The sequence below is a fragment of the Pinus tabuliformis genome, chromosome 9 (assembly GCF_031772625.1).
Source record: "Pinus tabuliformis cultivar Carrire ecotype Pingquan chromosome 9, CPIR1, whole genome shotgun sequence".
Classification (NCBI taxonomy): domain Eukaryota; kingdom Viridiplantae; phylum Streptophyta; class Pinopsida; order Pinales; family Pinaceae; genus Pinus; species Pinus tabuliformis.
The window spans coordinates 1,768,271,160-1,768,279,687 of NC_142307.1; positions in this window are offsets into that span (position 1 = coordinate 1,768,271,160).

An 8,528-nucleotide genomic window follows, 5' to 3' on the forward strand; every position below is an offset into this window, starting at 1 on the left:
CGGGACCGGGATCTGCCTAAGGGATGTTTTGATGTCGGGACACTGGAATCCTATGGAGAAAAAGTCTGAGGATTGATTGAATCAGGAATGATACGAGTTCATAGAAGGTCCTAGTGCACCAACGCGCAAACCAGAAGTTAAACATGACAAGCGCAATTCAGTTGCCGGTATTCAAAGGAGCAGGAAGCGAAGATCCAGAACAATTTTGGTTCGTGGTGATGGCAGTATGGGAAGCGCACGGAGTTACGAACAACAACATCAAAAAGGATACCCTAGTTAGCGCACTGTAGGACCTCGCTCTGACATGGTATATAAAGTACTCAGGCGATCACCAGAATGCAAGAATAGCGGAGATTCGAGATGAATTGAAAAAAAAATTTAGCTAGCCAAAATCAGAAACGCAGTCGATCATAGGGTTCAAGGAGATCGTGATGATTCCTGGTGAAACTCCATGGGATCTAGATCAGAGATTGAAAAGTATAATCCGCGAGACAAACATGACGCTGTCAGATGTGCAGCACTACGCGTAGTTTGTGGTGTCACTGACACCACATCTGAGGATAGCACTGTCATAGCAAAAGATCTAAACCCAAGCTGAAGCATTAGAGACAACAATGAGGTTGCATGAAACTCCAATACAGGATCCGGGGTTGGGAGTTCAACAAATCCACGCGCAAATACAAAACCTGTGTTTAGAAATGCAGAATTTAAAAAAAGAGAAGGCACCCCGCTCAGAAGCATGGGAGGAAGTATGGTGTATAAAGTGTAGAAACCAGGGTCACGATAAGGATCATGTCCAGTCCTTGCGAACTATGTGGAAATGGGGGGACCAACACCGTTGCGACAAGAGGCACAAGCAGGGCCAAGTGTGGCACCCTCGCTCTGGTGCTCAATCTGTTAGGTGGGAGGAAAGCACAACACAGACAACTGTCATCTATTACCAAAATTTAACCAGACCCCCCAATAGCTGTTTTGCAACTTTTGTAGATTGGTGGGCCATGAGGAGCGAGACTGCTATAGTTATCAATTATTGATGGACCAGTCACCTGCCTACAGAATGTAGACTGCAGCGCACAGTCAGGATCCAGCCGCAGCGATAGCACATGGTGGATTCCAGGGACGTGGACGAGGATGGGGAGGAATGGGGCTAGGAAGGAGTCGCGGGCAGCTAATCTGTTACAACTGCGGAGGGCCAGGACACTACGCGTAGGACTGTACCAACCCAAATAGAATATCGTGCCCTTACTGTGAGCAGTTCGATCATGAAATGATAGATTACCCCACATTGATAGCACAGATACAGGAGAAGAGGGCAGCGCAACCTACGACGATGCAGAATGTCCAAATGATGAGGGCCGAACCGCGTGAGGAAGACCCCAACATAAACATGGTGCTCAGAAGTGGCATAGCTACAGGGGAGGATAAGAGGAAAGTGACCAAGGACGATGCCGGGGTTTGCAAGGAAACAGATCTGGAAGCTAGGAAGAGCTTCACGGAAGTCTCTACCCCAGGTAGTAAGGATCAACCCGAGCCAGAGAGGGATCCCTCAATGCTAACTACCTTTTTAGAGACATGTATGAAATTGCTTCACGAAAATCGGGCAGTTAAAGGATTACAAGAATTGATAACTAGGTGTGCAGGGTCAGGGGAACCTCACGTGGTCTGAAAATTGGGGAAACAAGCGTCGCAGACTGGGTGGGAAATGTGACTAACGACGCAGATTGGCGACTTTGAGATGGATCAGATCATTCTGTAATTGGGCTCAAATCAAATGAACTGCCTAAACAGACTTGGGAACGCATGAGCATACCCCAACTACAATGGTCTCCTATTCAATTTTGGATGGTGAATCAATAGAAGATTCTGCCCATGGGAAGACTGCAAGGAATTACAGTAGATATAGAAGGCGCGAGCACCCGAATGGACTTTGAGGTAATAGAAATTGTGGATGAAAGTAGCCCTTATCCTGCGTTGTTAGGGATAGACTGGGCCATTGATATGAATGGGGTTATTAATTTAAAGAAGCAGAAAATGATATTTGAGAAGAAGTCACTCCGCATAGTCATTTCGATAGACTCAGCTGAAGGACTGCGTTACACTGAGCCTGTGCACAATGACGGAAGTGATGATGAATTGGATTGCATCTACAAAATTTCCACATGAAATCAAGATTAGGTCAATCCGACTTCAGAAGGAAGAATATCATGGGGCCATGCAGATTCCTGCACCGAAGATTCAGATGAGGAAGATGAATGGTGGCATAATCAGTTGAACGAGGTAACGACGTTAAACTACAATATGATGACTAAATCACTGTATTGCATCAAAGCTCAAGATCACGAACTGCCAAAGTATGATGGGCTGACAACAATGGATGAATTCCTGACCAAATTTGAAAGCGTGGTTCCAAAGCACCAATGGTTTGATGCGTTGCGATGGGCATTGCATGTGACACCTGCGCATTGGTGGGGCACACATGAAGGAACTTTCGATGATTGGTGCAGCTGCAAGTGCATGATGTAGATAAGGTTTGGGAACCTGGAACTATGAATCACTGAGAAATACGATGGATGTGATGACCCGCGCATGCACCTTACCAGATGGATCCAAGCCTATGGAGAAGAGCCTCAACCAGAGTGGCTACACTTATTTTATCATACCCTGGATGTCATTCCAAGGAACTGGTATACGGAAACCAAACTCCGGCATGGTAAAGGCGAGTGAGATATCTTGCGTGAAGGCCTTTTGTTAACGTTCCTCTTTGAAGATCGATGGTTGGATACAGTGGCTGCTATTTTCAAAGCCCCCTTGGAACCAAAAGAAATTGTGTAGCCAGACTGGTCGCGATAGTTGAGCCAGGCCCTGGAATGTCACAATGTATAGGTAGAAGATGATGAGGACGACCCTATAAACATCAATATTCCAGAAACAGAGGGGAGTCACGAGGTTTGTGGACCAGCAATTGAAGATCCAGACATCACCATGCCATTGAAAATGAAACAAGTAAACATCAGAATAGAGGAAGAGCCGAAGTATGCAACGCTTGGGGACTATTGGGACGATGCCATGGTGGAAAAGGTCATCGAACTGCTTCGAGAATATCAAGATTTATTCCTGACTAAAATCACGGAGTTAAAAGGGATTCTCAGTGACCTAGGAATGATGAAGATAACCCTGAAGCCAGATGCGAAGCCAGTTAAGCAGCGGCCTTACCGGTTGAATCCAAAATACAAAGCGAAGGTCTGCGAAGAATTGGACAAGATGCTTGCAGCAGGAATAATTGAACCAGTAGAAGGGTTGATTGGGTAAGTCCTATGGTGGCTCAGGAGAAAAAACAAAAAGGTGAAATTCGCATCTGCGTGGACCTCCGGAAGCTCAATGATGCATGTGTTAATGATCCATTTCCGACGCCATTTACAGACGAGGTATTGGAGAATGTGGGAGGACAAGAAGCCTATTCCTTTATGGATGGCTTCTCGGGGTATGACTAGCTCAAGATTACGCCAGAGGATAGAAGCAAAACAACGTTCGCTACCGAATGGGGCTGCTTTTAGTATACGGTGATGCCCTTTGGACTAAAGAATGCGCCAACGATATTCTCTCACATTGTGGTAGCTGCCTTCAAGGAATTCATACATAAGTTCTTAGAGGTATATCTTGATGATTGGACCGTATTTGGGCTAGTTAAGAAACATACTGCGAGCTTACGGTTAATGCTGGATACATGCCGACGCCACCAGATTGCGCTAAACCTAAAGAAGTGTACTTTCCTCATCCCCTTTGGGGACTTGCTCGGCCATGTGGTCTATAGGCAAGGCCTCATGGTGGATCCAAAAAAGGTTATGGTTATACTCAATATCCAAGGATTGCCAAGTGTCAAGCAGCTGCGCGCCACACTAGGACACACTGGTTACTATCGGAAGTTCATCAAGAGCTATGCGCAGATCACAGCACTGATGGAACAATTGTTGAAGAAGGATGCTACTTATTGCTGGAATGAGGAATGTAACAAAAGTCTAGAAACACTCAAGGAAAAGATGGCATCAGCTCCTATCTTGGTCTTTCCAAAATGGGACATCAAATTTCACGTACATGTTGACGCGTCGTGTAACGCGTTGGGTGTCATACTTACATAGGAAGGAGTGGAAGGAATTGATCACCTGATCATGTTTGCAAGTCGACGATTATCCAAAGTTGAGAAGAACTACTCCACTACAGAGCGGGAGGGACTGGCGATGGTGTACGCGCTCCAGAAATACCACCACTACCTACTTGGAGGACACTTTAAGATGTATACTGATCACTCTGTGCTCAAATACCTAGTGAACAAGCCTGTGTTGGGGGGGTGAATTTGTAGATGGTTGTTATTATCTTAAGAATATGATTTTGAAGTTGTCGTAAAGCTGGGACGTCTAAACGCAGGCCCAGATCACCTGTCCCAGATTGAGAACAGCGAAGAGCCCACAAACCTAGAGGAAGGACTACTGGATGCATAGCTATATGCAGTACGGGTCGCGGATGGCCATTTTGAGGATATAATCCACTTCTTGAACATAGGAATCGTGATGCAAGGATATTCCGTTCAGCAAAAGAAAGAATTGGTGATACGCGCAGCATATTTTATTGTTATAGCAGGACACCTCTATAAAATGGGTAATGACGAAATATTACGTAGATATGTAACTGAATTCGAGTGAGGACAGATCCTGGCTGAAGAGGGGGGTTGCCGAAGGACATTACGAGGGCCGCGCTACAACACAGAAGATTCTTCGCGCTGGACTATGGTGGCCAACTCTACATCAAGACTCGAAAGCGTACTGTTGGGATTGTGACGTATGTCAACGGACTAGGAAACCATCGTGGACGGATGAAATGCCACTCAAGCCACAGATGACGCTGCAACTGTTTGAGAAATGGGCGATTGATTTTGTGGGACCGATCATCCCCCCAAGGAAGACGGGGGCATGGTATATCATCACGGCCACAGAGTACTTGACCTGATGGGCGGAAGCACAGCCGGTTAAAGATTGCACGACCACTACAGCCATGAAATTCTTGTTCGAGAATGTGTTAACGCAATTTGGATGCCTGAAAATTCTAATGAGCGATTGCGGAACACATTTCCTGAATGAGACTATCAGTGCGCTCACTGAGGAATTTCAGATATACCATCAACAGAGTATGCCATACCATCCGCAAGCAAATGGGACCGTTGAAGTGTTTAATAAAATTTTGGAGACAACATTGACCAAGGTATGTAATGCGCAGCACAACGATTGGGATTTACGCATACCTACTGTGTTATGGGCATACCGAACAACATGCAAGAAGTTGACGGGCCAAACACCTTTCCGGTTAGTCTATGGCAAGGAAGCCGTCATGCCCATGGAGTACATTGTACCTAGTTTACGAATAGCAGCAACGACAGGCATGGCAAACCGCGCGGCTTTGGAAGAGAGGATCACACAACTGGAGGAACTGGAGGAGGAGCGCTTTCTGGCAGGCTTTCATTAGCAAGTACAAAAGCAGCGAGAAAAGGCTTGGCATGATCACCATATCAAGATGCGCACGTTCAAAGAAAATGATCTAGTATTACTCTATGATAACAAGTTTGAAAAATTCCCTAGCAAGCTCCATATGCACTAGTTGGGACCTTATGTAGTCAAAGAAGTTACAGATGGAGGCGCAGTCCAGCTTGCTAAGCTCAATGGAGACCCCTTCCCAGGAAGAGTAAATGGCAGTCGCCTGAAGCTCTACACAGGTGGGCCGACTGCCTGACTCACTGCTCAAAGGACAGTCTCACCTCTCCATCCAGTTGAAAGAGAGCGTGGGACATTAAAGCAGTCTGGGGAGAAGCTGCATGACAACCATGGTGCACGTAGATTTTATCTATCACAAGGGTCATGGTTGCGCAGGAAGGGCTACGCTGCTGTGTTGACAAGCAGAGAGGTGACCATTGCTGTCACTATTCATGACAAGATGTCTAAGTTATGGCAAAAGGGAGCGGGCGGTGGGTATTTAAGAGACGAGGTACAAGCCAGATTGGGAACAATCTGCCGCAGGCTTAGCATGAGGGCAGCAGAAAAGGTGGGAGCCAACAAATTTGAATTTAAAGACACTTATAAATCACCAAGGGATATCCACCGACCGAGCTATGCTTCTGAGCACAGTAAGTTATTGTTCCTTCCCGCTGCTATGGACCTATTCATTATCTACGCTCAAGGAGTGAGGCCAAGGGTTGTGATATGGCCATTGGAGGTGCAGGGCTTACTGAAGAGGACGGTGGTGCCCGTTGCAGTCACCGTGCAGAACTCAACTTCGACGGTAGGGGATGTGCCAGAAATTTATAGACACGAAGCAGAACTGGTCCGGATGCCACTGACTCACCCATGGGCTGGACAATGAACCATGAAGGATAAGGGAAAGGCTGTAAATACGGAGACAAATGGTGGAATTGCAGTTAATAGGTTGCCTCTGATGTACCTTGATGATTGGGATCTCACGGATAGTAGCAATGGTCTTTTCAAAATTGCAACACAAGCTGCAGCAGAAAGTGCATACAAAAGATACGAAATTGGAAAATGGCTGCGCTGGTTCGAGGAGTTCCCATATGCAGCACCCCAGCTAGAGCTAAAACCCTATGAGGGGGTATTTTGTGTTAACTGAGCAGAGCAGAATAAGCAGTATCTGTTGCAAGAATTGGTAGCGACATTGGAGCAGTAGCTGGAAGAAGCATTGCAGGAGCCAGAAAGGGAGCAGTACGTCACTCACTGGAAGGTGAACCGCGGAGCCTAGGCAGCACGTATTGCCACACCGATGAGTGACTCGGGACAAGTCATGATGATTGTGTTGGGGACCTGTTGGGTAGCGGAGGTCCCGCGTAACAGTTTTGGGGCTTAAAACCTATAAGTTAGGATAATAATATTGTAAATCTCCGAAATATGTGGAGCGCAAAATGTAATAGGTTGAGTCAAAGGGTTGTCCGCCCAAGAAATAATATAGAATAATAGGAATTAAGTTGGCCTACCCTTGGTCCGCAGGCCATGGGAATGTATAAGTATAGTGTGGCTCTAGGGTTAAAAGTAGTTCTTGTGGTTGATAGATCTAAGTGCTATGGGTTTGTGATGACAGTAATCTCTGCATCTGTAAGTTCGAGTCAAGGGTGTTGGTGGGTAGATAGAGGCTCTGCAACTGTGTGCGTAGAGGCCTAGTAGAGTCTACAGCTGTGTACGCAGACCCCTGCAGCTGAGTGTGCAGGGTGGATCTGGATGTATTGGTGAAAGAGTTGAATAAAGATAAGTTGGTTCTGAAATACTGTGTTGAATCTGGAATATTATGGATTTGGTTAATTTATGATTGATATATCTGTTTGATCTGTTCGCTTATGCTTATGGTATGAGTTTATGCAAATCATTAACTTTTCTAGGTGCGCAAACTGGTTATCTCTGTTAAATGTTTGCTTAAATACCATAAAAGGTAGTTCTGATCTATAATAACTCATTAGTAATAAGTATCAAGGAATTGCCTTGTTTTGGATCTACGCGGAAGAAGAGTAGCGCGGGGTCACAGAACGGTGCGCGAACCCTCCAGACCACATCAAGACATCCCAAGGGTGCAGAAACCTAGTTCCAGCACCCTCACCTGCTACCTCGAGTGAGACCTCAGTTCGTGCTCCGTTAGCTATTGCCGAAAGGGTCGGTAGCTTCGGGATTTGTTTGGCTAAATAACTCTTCCGAACCTGGGTTAGGCCCATATAAGCTGACACCCTGCATCAATACCAGTGCTCCTCGAACCATCTTACAGGTATCCTTCTCGAACACTTTTTTTACACCTACATCATCCATCTTGCTTACATAAATCAGATTTCTAGCCAATACAGGAATATGCATAACACCCGGAAGTGTTCTAACGCTTCCACCTTGCAACTTCAACTTTACTTTTTCGCGACCAATGATTCTAGCCTTCCTATCACCCCTTAAGAAGACTTCACCACCATCGTATTTCTCATACTCATAGAACCACTGTCTGTGGGGAGTGAAGTGAAAGGATGCACCCGATTCAATCAACCATGCCTCATGATATACATGTGTACTTGAAGAATTCAAGAACGCATCCCCACCTTCGTCTGAGGTGGTTTTCACCTCTATAGAAGGAGCATCATTAGATCCCTTTCCTTTGTCAAGAGCTTTATATTTACAATCCCTTTTGTAGTGCCCTTCCTTTCCGCATTTCTAGCAAACCACCTTTACAGGCTTTCCTAGAGATTTAGATCTCCCTCTAAATTTAGATCTCCAACTTGATGACTTATTTTTGTTTCTATTATGGGACCATCCTTGTACAGGCAAAGCATCAGCATTCTGGCTCTCCATATTTTTCCGTCTCATCTCCTCCGTTAGCAAGGATGAGACTATTTCATCAAACTACAAGGCAACTGCATTGCTACCTATTGCAACAACCAGACTATCCCACAAATTTGGTAGAGAACACAACAAATTGATGCACTTATCTTCATCTGAAATTTTAATATC